The following is a 19,536-nucleotide window of genomic DNA, read 5'->3' as shown; positions in this document are numbered from 1 at the left end:
ACAAATGCACTTTGCAAATGCAGAGTGAATTTCTTTCTTTCTCTGGAGGGGAAAGGTCCCTCAGAACAAGTCATTGGGAACAATTATAACTTTGAATTAAGATTGTGAAGTTGCATCATTCGGTACATACTTGTAGCAGTGGTTCATGTAGACGCTGAGTTTTAAAAGATGCTCCATGAAGTGCATAGTTCTGCTTTGTTAGCCATTACATCTCTTAAAACACTGGGACATATTATCATTCTTTAAAACAATGTTTAGCTCTTACACCTGCCAGGATATTTGGACCCCTATTCTTCTGCCACAGGATGTGTGTAACTCCCATACAAAGGAGTGGGAATTACTGATATCCTGTGGTGAGAGAAGAAAGCCTGTAAGCCAAAATTTTAAAACCTGGTATCTAAGCTTAGGCTTCTAAATAAGAGTGACCTGGTTTCATTATGTGCTAGGTGTCTTCCCCTCCCTTCGACTTCATGTAAAAACGTGGGTACTTAGCACTTCTGAAAACTAGGCCGCTTTTATGTATTTAAATATGGATTTAGGTGCCTACCTCTAGGCCCCCAGGTATGAAAGTTTTACTTAGAAGCTGGGCGTGATTCTGCACCTTTTAAGTCAATGGGAGTTTTAATGTTTATTTCAATGGGAATGGGATCACACCCATAGAGATCCTGTCAATTCTAAACAGAAATCCATGTCCCAGAACCAGTCCCCAACACCAGAAACCCAGGGTTGTGTATGTATGTTTGAATTTTAATGGTTATAAATGGACATTGTAGTGCATAATACTACTATTTTGCCGTCATGTCAATTTATCTGTCGTGGTAGGTTTTTATATAGCTATGATATATCTAAGCTCTGCACAAATTTTAAGAAGTATGAAAGCCCAGAACAAAATCTTGTTCTTCTGTGGAGTACGGAAAAGCATTCAAAAAGCTTTTTTTTTTTTTTTTTTTTTTGATTTTTAAAATATGTGAACATTGTCCCTACAGAAGTACAAATATTTTTTCTGAGAGTGTAGCTATTCATATCCTATGTTTAATTTCCTTGAGAAGATTGTGTATTAAAAACATTTTGGTCCTGGTAGGCAGTTGTAATTACGGATGAGTGTACATTGTGGAGTGTGAGGTTTGGTAATCGATGCCAACTATTTTCTGGGTTCAAGTCTGCAACATTTCCCCTTGTATTTTAATCTGTGGTGGGGTTTTTTTTTCCTTTCAGGGTCAGGGAAGGGGTGGCCTGCCCTTAAGGGTGGTTGTGCCTAGTGGCCAGCCCATCCTGCCACCTGGCATGGCCCCTTAAGGATTTTGGAAGGCCAAATAAAGATATACAAGGAGCTACGGAGCAATTGGGATAGAGAGGAAGCTGTCCCAAGAGGAAATAGTGGTTGGAAGAAAGGTAGACTCTGTTTCTTTAAAGGCCTGGGTCCTGGAGCCTGACAGTGCTCAATGCAAGGCTCCTTTCTTCCCCAGCCAATTGGGAGATGAACTGGGAGAAAGAGGCCAGCATAAAGGCTGTGTTCTCCCTCAGAGCAAGGGCAGATGCTTGCAGGAGAAGGCTGGCCTGCTGAAGCCTCCAAACTAGAAGGTTAAGTAGCGAGGATGTTCAAATGAAGAGAGCTGGTAGAAGTTTTGAAGCTGACTATTCTAAGGAGAAGCTGTGAGGGACCATAGAAGCAGAGTCCAGAGCCTTGATGAAGACATTGACAGACAGGATGCGGGTAGGTGCAGCTCAGAAGTGGCAGAGGGATCAAAGGAACACTCTTTAGCTGCCATAGGGTCCCTGGGCTGTAACCCAAAGGAGAGGGCAGGCCTGGGTTTCCTTCTCGTCCCCAGACCAAGAGGGTGTGCATGGGTGTTGAGTAAAAAATTCCAGGTTCCAGGTAGATGTTGGGAGATGGGTTTGAAGGCCATTACATTCAGAGTTTCCTATTTTTGAACTTTTCTGTTCTTCCTGGAGGAATGGATTGAGTAGTGACCTGGCAGGAGGGCTAGGCCAGAGAAGAAAACAGATTGCTCTGGAACCAGAACAGCTAATGGGGGTGCTAAACTGAAAAGAAAAATCCTGCAACACTTCACCTAAGCACTTGGAGGTGCTCTGGAGGTGAGAGGCTTGTCTGCAGGTGGTTTGTAGTTTTACACTACAGTCATTCTCTCTCCTTGTCTTGTCCCTATGGCTAAAGCACGATAATATTAAAGGGGTTCTTTGGTGAGGCTGTTAGACACCAACAATAATAGCTGTTTCTCTCTGGTGCTGTTGTTCACAGGCTAGCTTCCAAGTATCACCAATCTGGGTTACGTTAAATTGAATCCCAGCTGAAAGTTATTGCTGCTGTGGAAAGTACTGCTACCTACACTACACATGCACTGCTCCTTTTTTCACCTAAGGGGTGGGAAAAAAAGATTAATTTGCACATTTGAGTCAAATTTCCATGCCATTGTATGCGAGTGGGTGTGAAATTGGACAAAATGAATTTATCTCTAGTTTTCAGATTCTTTTTTTTAAAAAGCAGGGTGCACATTGTGCAAATTGATGAATCATGGACAAATAAGATTTTTAAAGCTAGGAGGGAACATTAGATCATCTAGTCTGCCCTCCTGTACATCACAGGGCATTACATTTTAGAGTTTCCCCTGTACTGGGCCCAGTAACTTGTGTTTGGCTAAAGCCTATCTTCCAGAACAGTGTCCAGTTTTGATTTGAAGGCTCCAAGAGATGGGGAATCCACCTCTTCCCTTGGTAGTATGTACCGGTGGTTTATCACTCTCACTGTTTTTTTTGTTTTCTTTTGTTTTAAAAGTGCCTTATTTCTAATTTGAATTTGTCTCGCTTGAGCTTCCCATCATTGGTTCTTATTACGCTTTTCTCTGCTAGATTAAAGAGCCCTTTAGAACCTGGCATTTTTCTTCCCATAAAAGTACTATACACTGTAATCAGTAATCTGTACACTGTAATCTCAGTTTTCTTGTGGATAGGCTAAACAGACTGAGTGCTTTGTCCCTCACTGAAAGGCATGTGTCCAGCCCTCAGATGACTTTTGTGGCTCTTCTTCTCCACCAGCTCCAGTTTTTCAACATCCTTTCTAAAATGGATGCCCATACTGTGAGCAGTATTCCAGTATTGGTCTCGCCAGTGTCATATACAGAGGCAAAATTTAGAGATTGCATTAGCCCTTCTTGGCACAGCGTGAGCTCCCAATGCAATGCTGAGTTTTTTGTTCACTATGACCACTTAAATACTTTGGTCATTGCTTTTCAGGATATAGTCTTCCATTCTGTAGATATGGCCTTCATTCTTTCTTCCTATATGTATAATTTTTAGGGCTGTCAATTAATCACAGTTAACTCGTGACTAACTCAAAAAAATTAATCGTGATTAATCGCAGTTTTAACCACACTTAAACAATAAAATACCAATTGAAATTTATTAAATATTTTGGATGTTTTTCTACATTTTCATATATATTGTATTCTGGGTTGTAATTGAAATCGAAGTGTGTATTATTTTTTATTACAAATATTTACACTGTAAAAATGAAAAACAAAAGAAATAGTATTTTTCAATTCACCCCATGTAAGTACTGTAGTGCAGTCTTTGTCGTGAAAGTGCAACTTACAAATGTAGATTTTTTGTTACATAACTGCACTCAAAAACAGAACAATATAAAACTTCAGAGCCTACAAATCCACTCAGTCCTACTTCTTGTTTAGCCAATCGCTAAGACAAACAAGTTTGTTTACATTTACACAAGATAATGCTGCCCTCTTCTTATTTACAGTGTCACCAGAAAGTGAGAACAGGCACTTGCATGGCACTTTTGTAGCCAGCATTGCAAGGTATTTACGTGCCAGACATGCTAAACATTCATATGCCCCTTCATGCTTCGGCCATCATTCCAGAGGACATGCTTCCATGCTGATGACACTCGTTTAAAAAAAAAAAAAAATGTGTTAATTAAATGTGACTCAACTCCTGTGGGGGGGAGAATTGTATGTTCCCTGCTCTGTTTTACCCGTATTCTGCCATATATTTTGTGTTATAGCAGTCTCGGATGATGACCCAGCACATGTTGTTCATTTTAAGAACACTTTCGCTGGAGATTTGACAAAACGCAAAGAAGGTACTAATGTGAGATTTCTAAAGACTCAACCCAAGGTTTAAGAATCTGAAGTGCCTTCCAAAATCTGAGAGGGACGAGGTGCGGAGCATGCTTTCAGAGGACTTAAAAGAGCAACACTCCAGAATCCGAACCACCAAAAAAGAAAATCAACCTTTTGCTGGTGGCATCTGACTTAGATAATGAAAATGAACATGCGACAGTCCTCACTGCTTTGGATTGTTATCAAGCAGAACCCGTCATCAGCATGGACGCATGTCCCCTGGAATGGTGGTTGAAGGGACATATGAATCTTTAGTGCATCTGACACATAAATATCTTGCAATGCTGGCTACAACAGTGCCATGAGAACACCTGTTCTCACTTTCAGGTGACATTGTAAACTAGAAGCTGGCAGCATTATGTCCTGCAAATGTAAACAAACTTTGTCTGAACAATTGGCTGAACAAGAAGTAAGACTGAGTGGATTTGCAGGCTCTAAAATTTTACGTTGTTTTATTTTTGAATGCAGTGTTTGTTTTTGTTTTACACAATTCTACATTTGTAAATTCAACTGTCATGATAAAGAGATTGCACTGCAATACTTGTATTAGGTGAATTGAAAAATATTTCATTTGTTTTACAGTGGAAATACTTTAAAAAAATTAATATAAAGTGAGCACTGTAGACTTTGTATTCTGTGTAATTGAAATCAATATATTTGAAAATGTAGAAAACATCCAAAAATATTTAAATAAAAGGTATTCTATTATTGTTTAACAGTGTGATTAATTGCACTGTTAATCATGATTAATTTTTTTAATCGTGAGATTAATTTTTTTTAATTGCTTGAAAGCCCTAATAATTTTGCATTTCGTTGTATTTCATTTTATTTGAAATTTCCCAAGTTTCTCAAGAGGTCTAGATCACTCTGTATGACTGCCTTTTCTTCCTCATTATTTATTGCTTTGCCAATCTGTGTGTCATCTGCAAATTTTATCATCAGTAGTTTAGTATTTTTATATATGATGCAGCTTCTGTTGTATGTATCTTTCCAGGGAACATAACTAGATATTTCTGGGAGATTACAGGAAGTGAATGTAAGAAGGATTGTGGCAGTGAACCAGTTTGTTGCATGGCTGTCTAAGTAGTGGATGGCTTGAAATGAAGATCAGAATCTACCAGTAACCGCAGTGTTTTTCAGCCAATCTAAATGAGTTCTCTAATTTGTTAATGGCTTCCTCACTGTTGGATCACCTTTGTTCTTTTACATAGCAAATACCGTCCAGGTCATACACAAGTTCCCATGTCCTTAGTAAGGAATCTTCATTAGTATTTTTGGATGTTTGTCAGTTTTCATAACCTCAAGCTTTTAAACTTTCTGGATTGCATACAGCATAGGCTTATATGTAAGGATTCTGTTTTTGGTGGTGGCTGTTGTTTTTTTCTGGAGGGGTAGACTCTCTGATCTGGCCCTCTGTATAAAAGAGGGCGTACTGTTGTGTTAGTTTGGTTAGTAGACCTTAGGCTATGTCTACGCTAGCTAACTAACTTATGTTGCTCAGGGATGTGACCAAAACACCCCTCTGAGTGACATAAGTTACACCAACAGTCGCTCTGGTGGCAACAGTACTACGTTGGCAGGAGATGCTCTCCTACCAATGTAGCTACCGCCGCTCGTTGGAGGTAGTTTAATTATGTCGACAGGAGAGCTGTCTCCCGTTGGCATAGACCGTCTACATGAATGATCTTACAGCAGAAGTAAACTAAATATCAGGGGAGAACTTTTTTGAATCAACCCTCATCGGCAGCTGCTGGTGCTATTAGTGTTCTTCTCCCATACGGGCTCCTCTCACCATAGTAGGCAACAAAGGGGAGGGGAAGGGGAAGAGGCATACGGCGGGGGAGTGGAGCAGCAAGAAGAAAGGGGAACTTGAGAGAAGTTAGGTTGCAGCCATGGTGGCCAGAAGGAAGAACTTCGGGGGAAACCCTGCTGACTGACTGCTGCCCTGCTCGATGCAAGAGATTCCAGCAGGGCTGTAGGACTCTGTGAATGGTGGGGAAAATGCATGAGTGTTACACCCAATGCAGCACACTTGTTGAGTGTGTCCACAGAGGACCTGTTCAGGAACTGGTTCAGGTTGTCTTAGCTTTTCAAGGGCTCTCTGCCTGATGTGGTGGAGAGCGGATAGGGATGGGATTAAGGCGAGACCACTACTGCTCTCTGGCACTCTCCAGCTGGCATAATAGCCACTTGGGGGTTGTTACCATCTGGTACAAGTTACAGTAGCTGTGAGGTTGCTCTAATTTATGCCAGCAATCAATTTGACCCCAATATCCTGGTGGCAGGCTACGTGTAAAGGCGATTGTCCCATCAGTGTTCTGAGCTGAGCGCATTCAACCAGCCCCATGGTTTTAGTGGTAGTCTGACCTGTGTTAACCAGATTGAAAATGTTGTTTTAAAACTGAATTATTTAATTTTTAAATAAGATTTCTACACATGCATCAACTTCGTATTGCTCAGAAAGTTCCTAATGACTTTAGCACCCAAGGGTCAAATCTGATTTGCTTTGCTCATGCTTGTGGTCCCACTGCTTTCAGTGTCATCTTTCATCTCCTCTGAGTGGCATGAGTAAAGTAAACAGGATGTGGCCCCCTAGTAAAAATATATTGTTTCTGACTACATATTGAGTTGCAAAGCCTATATTAATTTGCATACTAAAGGATACATTTTTATATTTGAATTTTTCTCATCCTTAATTCCTGTTTCCTTGGTTTTTTCATTGTCAATTTTTTTTCATAAAAATCAAATGGAAAAAGACAAATGTAATCATAATAAACAAGATATAATTTTCTATAGCAGATTTGTTAATACAAAAACACAATAAAGTTGAACATTGCCAGTACTGATTTTGCTTCTGAATTTTCAGTAGATTGTTGCACTCATCGGGGTTGCATTTTTACCAAATTCAGCCCTATCGTATACATATTTCCAGTGTGTGGATTTGAAGGTTGGAGGGATTTGCAGGTGCGTGGTCTGTGCTCAACCAATAGCTAGCCTAGTATTCAAAGTAACATGCAATCTATACTTCAAGGGAAATTTTACTTTTTTTTTTTCTAATCCTAGTTGACAGTTCCCAATACAATATATATTAAAAAAAAAAAAAAAAAAATTCTGACTCAAGACCTGATTGCATTCATGAGGTCAGTCACTTATCTTTGGAAGCTTCTGTGTTTGGCTAAAGCGTATAGGTATAGATTCATGTTACATAGCACAATGCATATGGGAGCTGGAATATAGAGCCATATGTAGAGAGCCAAATGCATAACTAAGATTAAGATTTTCCAGAACTTCCTTGAGGACTCTGGCTGCAGGTTATTTGCATTTGAACATTTTCACTTACTGGAGAAATGTGTCCAGATAACTTTAATTAGAAAAGCATGGGGAGGGCAATTTATCGTAGATGTTAAATATCACATGGACTTCAGTTAAGTGATTGTCAGGCAAGACAAAGTGAACAAGTGAGATGCTGGGCTAAAAATGCCCTCTTGGACCAAACCACCATCAGAAAATGCAGTAGACATGCAGCTCTAGAATTAAATGTGTTTGGATTATTTTTATGGTAAAATTCTACTGTCAGATCCATACACATTTATCTCTGAAAACTGAATAACATGAGGCCTTTTGTGAGGATTCCATCGTTAGGAATCTTCCATACTCCCAAGCATTTATTTCAGTAAAATAAAATCTATATTAAAAGTGCCATAAAATAGCAATGAAAGCAAAACTCCAAAGAGTGAAGTGTGCTACAGCAAGACTGAATGTCAGTTAGAGCTGGTTGGGTGTTTTCCATTGAAATGACTTTTTGATGGAAAATACACTTTCCACAAATCAAAATTTTCCATGAGAAAATTTCAATTTTACAAAAAAAAGTCAAAACAAATTATTTAATTCCAAGTCAATTCATCATGAAACTTAATCTGCCTAAAGTGCTGCAGTGCCTCATCAGAGTTGTAGTTTGGGTATCTCCTGCCCCCATTTTCTCCTATGGGCTGGAATCGTTGGCCTGACTCCATCTCTCATGATTAAGGCTATGTTTTAGTCATGGGTATTTTTAGTAAAAGTCATGGACAAGTCACAGGCAATACACAAAAATTCATGACCCGTGACCTGTCCATGTCTTTTACTATATACCCCTAACTAAAATGTGGGCCTGGGGGGCTGCGGATGCTCTGGGGGGCAATACAGGGGAACAGCAGGTGCTGGGGGGGGTGGGGCGGGTGGCAGCGGGTGGCCTGGGATCCTTGCTGGTGTGGGGGAGGGTTGGTGGGGCTCTCAGGCTCCCTACCCAGCTCCATGTCTCCCTTCAGCTCCTAGCGGGACGGGTGGCCCGGGGGCTCCACATGCTGCTCCTGTCGCAAGTGCCGGCTCCGCAACTCCCATTGGCTGGGAACCACAGCCAGTGGGAGCTTCGGGGGCAGCACCTGTGGGGGCACAAGCAGCGCAAGGAGCCCCCTGGCCCCTCCGCCTAGGAGCTGCAGGGACATGCCAGTGGGAACTGGGGAGCCTCCCCCATCCCAGGTAAGCACCGCACCCCAACCCCCTGCCCCAGCTCTGAGCCCCCTCCCACACACCCAAATTGCTACTGCTGGCCCAGGTGAGCCAGCACCAGCCACTGCAAAAGTCACGGAGGTCACAGAAAGTCACGGAATCCGCAGGTCTGGATGTAAAAATGCCAGAGATATTTGTTAGGGCTCTTGATCTTACTTCCATTGGTGGACCTGCACCATGGTAGTGCAGCAATGAGGGATTTCCCCCAAAATTGCCAGTGTAGATAAGACCTTAGAGAATAGGATCCAGGCCTTATCACTGTCACCAGAAACAACCTTAACATCAAATATCACCACTTCTCTCCTCCCCCTCCCCCCGCATATGTCCCTGCAAGGAATGAGGGCCAGCAAGCAATCCGAAACTGTCTGGGTTGGATTTGGCAGGATCAGGTGTTGGGTTTCTCCATTGCTGATGAGGCACAGCTTGTTGTGTCCACTGCTCATATGGTCTTGGGTAAGAGTAAGAACAGGACTTGAATAACTTCCCCAACATCCACTTGCACAAGTGAAAAATGCCTGCACTGTCACTCTTCCAAAATCACACCCCCACATCTACGCATTTTACTACATTGGTAATTGTTCACTCTCTGTCATAAATAATCTCTGGCCCAATCCATTCTCATCCCCCCCACCAAAATCAACTGAATAAATCAATTCCTTCTCCACTCAGTTCTTCCTAGCAATTCTTGCCCCACCAGCAAACTCAGCTCTGTTCTCCTGCATTCCACCATCTCCTTTTGGCGGGTTGGGCTGCACTGCTACTGCTAGCCTCAGTCCTGAGCACCCCAGTTCCTCTGGGATGACCCTCTGCTTCTCACTCCTTCTCCCACTCTTAAAGGAGCAGTGGCTTCCCCTGCCATTCTATGAAAATAGCAGCAGCTCTAGCCACTCTTCTCTCTCTCTCTCTCCTCCCATCCTGTTAGAGGAGCAGCAGTGCTTGCTTCTTGCCACCCTCTCTGCACATGAGAATGCATGCCTCTGCCTCTTGGTCAGAGCCATTCCATACCCGGTACCTCCTGCCCCCACATGTTTTGCTACATGTGTGGACCTGCATAGAGTCCAAGACGTGCCTTGGAATTGGATATTCCTGTATTATATTCCTAGCTGTGCCACTGTTCTCTGTGTGGCCTTGGGCAAGTCACTCAACCCCTCTGCCCTAGTTTCCCTGTTTGCAAAATGGGGATAAAAATATTTATCTAGTATAGCAATGTTGTATAGTAAATCACACTGTACGAAGATGTAAAGTTAAATTTCCCTCAGCCTCAGCATAGCTACACTGAAGTCAATGGAGTTGTTTCTGCTTAGACTAGAGCTGATTATGACCCGTCATGTTAAATAGATATATTTTAACAATAAATGATACCTTATTCTTTTAGCAGTTTTGTGTTTCACTATTAAGTTGAGCATGCCATAGTTGTAAAGCCTCTATAAAGGGTGCTATAATGCAAAATCAAACTGTATAGATTACAGTCTGAAGACTTTTTTCTCAAAGTCGAACTTGAGTCTCAGAATTTAAGCTGGGAGTAGAATAGAAAAAGAATTTATAGTGGCAGTAAATTGTTCTATTAAAGGTGTGTATAGATTAGAAAACAAAGGAGAGTTCTAGAGTGATCATCAGGGTAAACTATTAGCACGTGTAATAAAAATACTTCACTGGCTATGATAGCAACTATGGAAAGACTTTAATGGTGTCTGATGGAACCTTTAACTCTTAGATGTTTACAGCACCTTTTATGGCATTTGTAATCTGATAAAAATAAGAGAATTACAGTTCATTGGTATCGTCAGTTAGTTGAACTAACTGATGGACTGAAGTTCTTTGTGGAAAACAAAGTCCAGGGAAAATGTACCTCTTCCACTGGACGCTGGTTTGGTTTTGTTGTTTTGCCACAGTTTATTCGGGCCTTTGGCAAGACTGACATTGATTAAAGCAACACAAGCAGAAATGTCTTTGTCCTTCTAAACAGTGGCTTAGAGACTGTGCCTCATGGGAAAGATCACTGCCAGCACTTGTCTATGTCTAATCATAACATTGAAAGAAATCTAATTAGCCAACAATGGGTCCACTGGGTGTTTTTATTGTTCATTTAATGACCAAGTAGAAAAATGTCATTTCAGTTGCTTAATATCGTAGCCAGAGCTCCATTGATATGAATTAACACTTATACTGCTCTAGTGAAAAGTGGTTCATGGTAAAAGGATCGAAACCTATAGCAAATTAATAATGTAAGCAATAGATTTTCCCCCTGAAAGAACTAACTTGCTAAGAATGTATCATCCAACTGTGCAGTGGCTCCTGCATTTTCAGGAGAAAGCACTGGAAGAGGGCAAGGGACCGAGGAGATAGAAGCTGAAAGGAGGGTCAAAGAGGAATGAGGGAGAGAGCATTAAGTGAAGGGATTTTTCTTCCTTAGTTTTTTAAAAAACTAAAAATTTTAAATGGCGAAGTCCTCCATCACTTCAAGGCAAAGGCTGTGGATTTAAATAGAAAAAAGTTCCTGTTCTCATAACAACACTAGGGCCATATCTATACTACAGACTTTGGTCAGTGCAAGTTAAGTCTGCATTCAGCCACCGAAGAGTGTACGTTACTCGGGCACGTGTATGTTTGACTGCTTGTCAATGCTCTGTGGACTCATTCAGTGTGCTTCTGTTGGTGCAATGTACAGTGTGCCATAGGCAGGTGTCCCCGTGTGCCAAGCACCACTGTCCAGCAAAATACCTTTTGGGAAACTTTTCCTATGGGATAGGGGATCTCGGGGAGCTAGGAGTCAAGTTCCCAGCATTCAACTTTCTCCATCCCATAATGTCATCCATGTCCCAAACTTTTCACATTATTTTTTTAAATCCCGCAAACCCACATGGCACTCTTTGGTGTCCACCTTCTCTAAGAGAATCATGGAGCCTGCAGAGCTCTGTACTAACCTCATGAACATTGCCAAGATAGGGTATACTGTTCTCCTGTATTGGCAGACTCTCGGGAAGTACTACAACAATGAGGGACATGACTACTTCTTCAAAGACCATTTGCTAAAGGACTTAATGAAAAACAATTCAAACTTGGTGGTGGTACTCACAGAGTAGCTCCAGACGGGGGGCCGCTTCTGGGCCTGAGAAATGAGCTGCTGGGATTGCATTGTAAAGCAACGAGTGGTGACAGGAGAACATTTGGATGCGAAAGGGCCACATCCTGGATCTGTGTGCAAGGCTTGCCCCAGTCCTTCAGCACAGGGACACCAGAACGAGAGCTGCATTGACAGTGGAGAAGCAAATAGCAGTCTCACTCTGGAAGGTAGCAACAGGCTACCAGTCCATGGGAAATAATTTTGGAGCTGGAAGATCAACAGTGGAGGCCACTGTCCTGCAAGTGTGCAGGGCCATTAATTGCCTCTTGCTATGCAGGACTGTGACTCTCAACAAAGTGCAGGACATACTGGATGGATTTGCAGCAATGGGGTTCCCAAAGTGCACTGAGGCAATAGATGGCACATGTATCCCTGTTTTGGCATCAGCCCACCTTGCTACAGAGTACATCAACAGAAAGGGCTAATTTTCTATAGTTATTCAAGCATTAGTGAGTCATCAGGGATGCTTCACTGACATCAGTGTGTCTTCACTGATCAGGGAAGATTGAATGATGCTCGAATCTTTAAGAACACAAGACTGTTCAGAAAGCTGCAAGCCAGGACTTACTTTCCCGATCAGCTGATTCCATATTGAAATAACCATAGTGATTCTGGGGAACCCAACCTACTCCTTGCTCCCCTGGCTGATGAAGCCATACACTGGCCACCTTGACAGCACCAAGGAAAGATTCAACTACCAGAACACAGGTGCAGAATGACAACTGATTGTGCTTTTGATAGATTGAAGGGATGCTCGTGGATCCCAATGAGAAAAATATCCCAATGGTTATAGCTGCCTGTTGTGTCTGGCATAATATCTGTGAGACAAGGGAGGAAAACCTGCCACTAGGGTGGAGGTCAGAGGGTGAGCGACTGTGTTCTGACTTTGAACATGCAGACACAATTCTGTTACAAGACCCCAACATGGAGCTATGTAGTTGAGGGAGACTTTGAAAGAGCACTCTAGCGGTCAGCCACAGTATTGTTCTGTGCTGGACTGTGCTCTGGACCCAGAGCTTTGGATGCTGCGAATAATTATGTAGTGGTTGCAGGACAATTATAATCGGACTTGGTATTTTCCTGAATTGATGTATTATGTGGTGCTTGCTGTACATTTTCAAGAACTGTGTGCTTTGAGTACCACAATGCATTCTGCAATATACTGTGAACTAATAAAGATAATTGTATTTTCCAAAAATAGAAATTTGAGTGGGAAAAACAGTGCAGAAATACATTTTGCAGAGAACTGCAGGTAATGTAATACAAAATTTTAACATATAAATTAACAGACTGGAACTTTGCTGACTTTCTGATTTTAAACGTTTCTGTCCTTTCAATGCACAAATGCAGCCTGTTGTGGCTACACATACACCAACCATCGTTCTCACAGGTCAGTGTGTGTGAAGCTGTGGTTTTCCTTGCTGTCTCCCAATGTGGAGTGGTAGGGGTAAGGATACAGCCCATGATACCATGTGGTATGTTGGGGGATATAAGGAGCTAAATTCCCTGTAAGCTGCGCGGCCATGCAGGCGCTCAAGGAACCCTCCCAGGGACCTGCTACCACCAAGGGAGGGGTGCCCATCCCCCAGCCCCTACCTAGCCTGGCCCCCAACCTGTTGGAGCACCTCTCTCCCATCCCCAGCTCTGCTGCAGCATGGCCCAGGCTGGCCCCAAGCACGGATGGAGTGGACCTAACAGATGGGTCGCCCAGACATGCTGGGGCGGTGCAGCCAGATTGGGCCCAGCTGCAGTTGGGCTGGGGAGCCCAGACCTGCTGGAGCAGCACGGCCCTAGGCGTGGCCGGGATGGCACGGCTGGAGCAATCTGGACCTGCTGGGGTCAGGGGAGGGGCGCCTATCCTGCAGCCCCAACCCCAGAGCTGCCACGGTGCGGAGAGGTGCTTCTCCACGCCCCCATCCCAGGTGCTTCTGCTGCAGGGAAAGAGAGCTGAGCGGAATACTCTTTCCCCTCCGTAGCTCCTGAGCACCCTCCGGCTCCTCACACCCCTCATTCCCAGCCCCACCGCAGAGCCCTCACCCCTGCACCCCAACCCTCTGCCCTAGCCCTGAACCCCCTCCCACACTCCAAACGCCTTAGCCCCACCCCATGAATTTTGTTATGTGCACTGATATGAAGGTGATGTGTGACACATCACTTCCATATCGGTGCACATAAGAAAATTCATTCCGCACATGGGTGGGAAAAACTAGAGGGAACACTGGTAGGAAGCAATGACTAGGGAGTTCTTCAAGGACTACAAAGGGTGGAGAGTCTGGGATTCTTGGACTTAGGTCAACCAGGGTCTGGAGCATTTGAGTTAGTGCCTGAAGCCCCATTATGTCCTGATGCATTTCTCTCTCCTTGTTCTGCTGGGACTCCTGGTCATTGTTCCTGTCCTCTCTTTCCTTCTCCATGCTATCAGTCATATTGGCCCTTCAAGCCTTTTGTTCACAGTTGGATGCAGCACTGCCTTGCAGGATGAGCATGTCTTCCCTACTCCTCTTCTTTCTCCTCCTCATCAGGGTCAGGCATTCCGCTAGTGGGGAGAGGGCACCCGTTGAGGCTGCCATGTCAAATGCTGCTGATAAAAAGAGACCGAGGTACCACTGGATTCACAGTCACAATGGAAAAGGAGAGAGATGTTTCAAAACTCCTTCCCTTCTTCCCAAAAATATATTTTAATATGAGATGTTTATTGACACTCTAGCTTTGGAGTGCCTCTGCACAGCACCTCTTTCCAGCCCCAGCCATAATGAGTATGGGGTGGGGGCCTGAATTTTCTTTTGCAATATAATTTCTATCCTTATTCATGGGTACAAGTATAGGGGAGTGGCACTGAATATTGGCACTGTTTCCACAAGCGTTGGTGGTTTTAGCTGATGTCTCGCTCCTGAGGGTGACACAGGCACAGAGCACACAGCTGCTACTACTATCTCAAAGCTGCCAGGCCCAAATGCCAGTAGCTTGTTGACTGCAATGGTGTCAGCCAAACTCACTGCAGAGTACCATGGAAAAGTGTTCTACAGCAGAGGAGGAAATAAGGCAGCCATCTCTAGAAACCTTTGAGAGAGGATTGCAGAGTATTTCCATGGAGGTTTTTCATCCACATCTCTCAGGAGGATAAAAGGAACAACGCTATGTACATAAACTGCTCCTCATGGCCCTCCTACCTAACCCAACAGGGGAATAAAAAGCAGATGCCAGGTCAGCCTCTGTTGTATCTCCATCTCGTTTTGTATGAGTAAAACAAGCAAAAGTCGATATCTGTGTCGTGTTAATTGGGAATGGGCCAGGCACCCTTACAACTTAAACATTGTAAGGAAAACTGCATGCATGCATACACTTGATGTCCCTTCCCCTTCATTGGAGTTGTTCATGCTCAGCTGGCAGGGCTGGCTATGCTGTGGCAGAATCTTGAACAGGTCCTGGCTTGTGGCATGGCTGAAACCACCCTCCACGTCTCTGTCCCCCACCCCCGTTCATCGCAGGGATCTCTGTCTTGTCTCCAAGTGGTTCACAGTGGCTTTTGTGGTGCTGGTGAGGTCTCTGCTAAGCATGGTATAGAACGTGTTGTAAAAGCAGCAGATCTGCAGGGCAATCTGTTGCAGTTCCTTTGCTTTCACACAGCCATCCTGCTGATCCCAGTCTGTACCCGTTTGCCTGCATCCCCATCCAATATATTTACAGATGTCCACATTTCTGTGGCTGGTCCATAGCTGTGCTTGCACAGCCTCATCTCCCCACAGGCCCAGGAGATCCAATACTTCATGTCTACTCCAGGCAGAAGTGCGTCTAGCATGTGTGGAGCTGGCATGGGCCGTTGTATGCAACAATGGAGAGCTGCAATCAGGAAAAGTTATTTAAAAATACACGGGGGTTGGGGGGAATGTTAAGGGTGGGGGATAGCTTCTGGTCTGTGTGATTCCCGCGCAATGGACTTCTAAAATTGTGACCAGAGTGGTCACTGCCTCAGGGAATGCAACATTGTGGGACAGCTACTGGATGACTGTTAGGATCGACATAAGTCACATAGTGTGTACACTCGCACTGCGTCAAACTCAGTAGGTTGTCTATGGCCCAATGCTGTTCAGGCAGGTGGTTTTATTGTGTGTCTGTAACAGCGTACTTGTGTCGGTGGGAGACAACCTTGAGTGTAGTTGCATACATAAATAGGTCGACTCAAGATGACTTGCATCAACCTAACTTGGTAGTGTGGGCCAGGCCCTAAGTCTCGCACAGATCTGGTATGTCACGTTTTACTGTCTCCTTTCCTCCATCTTTCAAGAAAAACCTATAACATAATATTGTAAAGCCACCTTATGGGGAACAGGCTATAAGGCTCTGTCAGTTATGCTCTCCACTCCCATTCTTCCTCTGCACTTACCCCTAGACCAGAGAGTGAGGAGCCTGAGTCTGCTCCAGCCCCTGCTGCTTCTGATTTGCCTTTCCTACGTAGAAAGGAGTTCCTGCTCCTTTTTGCAGTATTGCACTGACTCCTGCAAGTTTCTCTGCCAATGATCTGACCTCATCTTTCATCTGCCCAGTAGAGAAATTCAACTTTCAGTTGCACAGTTGAGCACTTTGATAGGTATTGTGTGTCTAAGGCCTCAGGTTAATTAGGCACCCCTGTTGCACCTCCCAGACTATTTATCTATGAAATGTAATGTTTCATGGCTGATGTAGGTAAAATCTAAGGAGTTGTTTAAGTGATACTGTATTGGTTCTTCTCTGGAATGGCAGAAGCTCATAGAGTTCAATGTTTTGTAAACTTCTTGAACTATTTGGGCTTTCAAAACTAGGTTGAGTTCACGCAGCTGTGATTTAAACCCATGTTTATTTTTCTAGGATGTTTGTTAGAAGTCAGGGGTTATCTGGTGTTTTTATAATTTCTCAGTTTAGTGCAAATATTTTGTTAAGCAGTATGAACATGGTTGAACTTTTACTGGGTTGTCATAATGAGTTTGTACTTCTCATTGCATTTGTGGAAATTATAGTGAAGAAGCAGGTTATAAGTAGTTAAACTTTATATTAAAATGCATATATGCAAATCAGATGGAAATTTCCAGTATAGGAAAGAAACAGAACAGCAACATGGTTATCAGGAGAGCACTTTTTTTTTTTTACCAGAGGATTATGGTAATGGCTTCATCCTTTATGAACAGTAAACTAAAGATTACCAGGTGAAAGATGCCAATTAATTTTTATTCTGCTAGTTACTGACTTTCTTGCTGGGTCAGAGACTTTGTGTTGAAGATTCTATCATGTAACGAAATGTAATAATTTATTTTTAAAATACTATAATTTTGTTTTTAAAATACTGTAAAAATGATAAAGCCTACTATAAAAACCCACTCTCTCAAATGTACACCTCAGCAGCAACTGTTGAGAGAAAGAGGTCCCAGGATCAGCAAGATAGTAAGTCACTGTGTACAGAACTGGCTCCACTAAACGTGGGAATTAGAACCATTGAGCTGGCTCAAACCACCTGAGACGTCCATATGGTACTTCTAGGGGATACTTGCAGATTCTACTCCATTGCTGCAATAATAATGGGAATGACAATAAGAACCTGCTGAGGTCTTCATTTGCTTTAGTGTTTCAAATGCTACATCTATGGAAAATAAAACTATTTAATGCAGGAGTTTAAAAAAAAGATTTGTTACAGTTTCTTGCACCTTTATCTGAAGGATCTGCTGCTGGCCCCTGTCAGACTGGATACTCGTCTTCATAGACCATTAATCTGAGTCATTAAGTCATTAGGGCAACTCCTAAATACAGGTCGAGGTTTGGTTACCAGCCACGTTAAAATTTGAAGAGGAACTATTTTACCACATATTGTCTCTGTGTTTGATGTAGGAGAAACCTTCATTGGCATATTAATAGGAAGATTTTGTAGAAGACTTCATAAATCTGCTGAATTTTGTTCAAATAATTCAATTAATCATTTGTGCTTTAACTAAACTTGGGCAGTTGGCAGCCTCAAGAATTACATCTTTTCTGTACTGTGTCAAACATCACATTTTTAATGCTCACCTAAAAATTGACAGAGCATTAAAGATGCAGCCTTTGTTATCCTACCAGACCAGTAACCAGGGGAATACAGTATATTCAATAGCACCTGTAAAGCTCCAAGAACAAAATCCATAAATAATGCCATTTGTTTGACAGCCAGCACTGTGGTCAAGGTGTCAAACTTCCATAAATCCTTTTGTCTAAAGTTTTCTATGCTTATTTACTTCCCAAAGAAAGTGCAAAATCTATTTAGCCATTTTTGAATTTGAGGGGCTAAACCCCTCACTTTTCCAGTACTATATAATTAATACCATATCTCCCCATAGCTTTTCTTTTCCTCACTGCAGATGCACACAAATTACCCAACAATGGGTGGACTTCGAAACTTGCAATTTGGTGTGTAACCAGTGGCATATTATCGCCTAGGCCAAAAAGGCATAGGCCTAGGGCGGCCAATTGACAGGGGCAGCAAATTTATAATAGCCATAAGCGCCGACTTTACCCATCGCTGGTGGGTGCTTGTGCTCCTCTGCCTCCTGTGGGCGCGCCGCGTTTCCCCTCCTTCCCCCTTCCTCCTAGGTTTGCCGCACGAAAGCGCTGGGAGGGCGGAGAAGGGGAGCAGCGGCACGCTCGGGGAGGAGGCAGAGCGGAGGTGAGCTGGGGGTGCGGAGAGGGCTGCAGCAAGTAACCCGGGAGGGGGGGCAGAGGAACTGCTCCCCGCTCCAGCTCTCCTCCACTGCCTCCTCCCCCGAGCACGCCGCGACTCCGCTTCTATCCCCTCCCTCCCAGGCTTGCCGCAGGAAACAGCTGCTGGTGGGTTCCAACGAAATTGTACAAAAACTAAAACAAGATCTTATGGGGCTGGGGGCGGCAATTATTTCAGGGCCTAGGGGCAGCAAAATAATTAATCCGCCACTGTGTGTACCTGTGGAGTACGTTCATGGCCAGATTTGGAAAAATGGTTTGGATAGTAATAAAGTTATGCTGCCTGCCCTTAAAGCTGTATTAACTTTTCCAGCTAATTTCCATGAGGCCAGAGGGAGAGTACCTTTCCCTCATCCTGAGCCCTGCGTCCACCCCACTCACTCTTTCCCGGGCTTTCTTCCTCCTCCTCGACTCTGTCCTCCCCTCCACACAGACCCAGGACTGGATGAAGAGCATCTCCATAAGGAGGACGTGCTGCACTTTGAGCTCACTTTCCAAGTAGCAAAGAGAAGCTCTGCATGAGAAGGACCCCTTCTCCTGCAGATTGGGATGGAGAAGAAAGAGTTACTCAATATTTTGGGCCAAATTCATCTCTGGTTAACTCTGCTGAATGAATGGAGTCACTACCACTTGGTGTAACTGTATTAACATTAATGAAGATGTACCAGGGATGTATTTGGCCCACGGACTAGAAAAGAGTCTCTTTTGAGGCTAAGCCAGAACACATCTTTTCAGTATTGCCACTGTCCAATCACAATGCCCTGTTCCATCGATTACCCGTTGACACAATGTGATTGGCACTCGTGTGTAATCCTAAAGTCAAGTTTGCTTTGAAACAGAAAAGTTGCTGAAAGGTTAGTCACACATCACACAATTCACTCAACCCAAACACGTTTGGTTAGATAAGTGTGTTTCAGCAAATTAAAATGATTTAAACCAACTCAAAGCCCTACAAGTTCTACCTAACTTGTTTTATGATTGATACACACAGAG

General features: G+C 43.4%; 1 protein-coding gene across 2 annotated transcripts in view; it reads left to right on the top strand.

The window, feature by feature from the left end:
- Positions 1 to 19,536, top strand: part of RNF150 (ring finger protein 150) — a 190,124-nt gene that overhangs the window by 93,442 nt on the left and 77,146 nt on the right. The window lies entirely within an intron of this gene.

The sequence above is a fragment of the Chelonia mydas genome, chromosome 4, assembly GCF_015237465.2.
Source record: "Chelonia mydas isolate rCheMyd1 chromosome 4, rCheMyd1.pri.v2, whole genome shotgun sequence".
Classification (NCBI taxonomy): Eukaryota; Metazoa; Chordata; order Testudines; family Cheloniidae; genus Chelonia; species Chelonia mydas.
The sequence above is the reverse complement of the archived record's forward strand: the minus strand, read 5'-3'. Positions and strand labels throughout refer to the sequence as shown.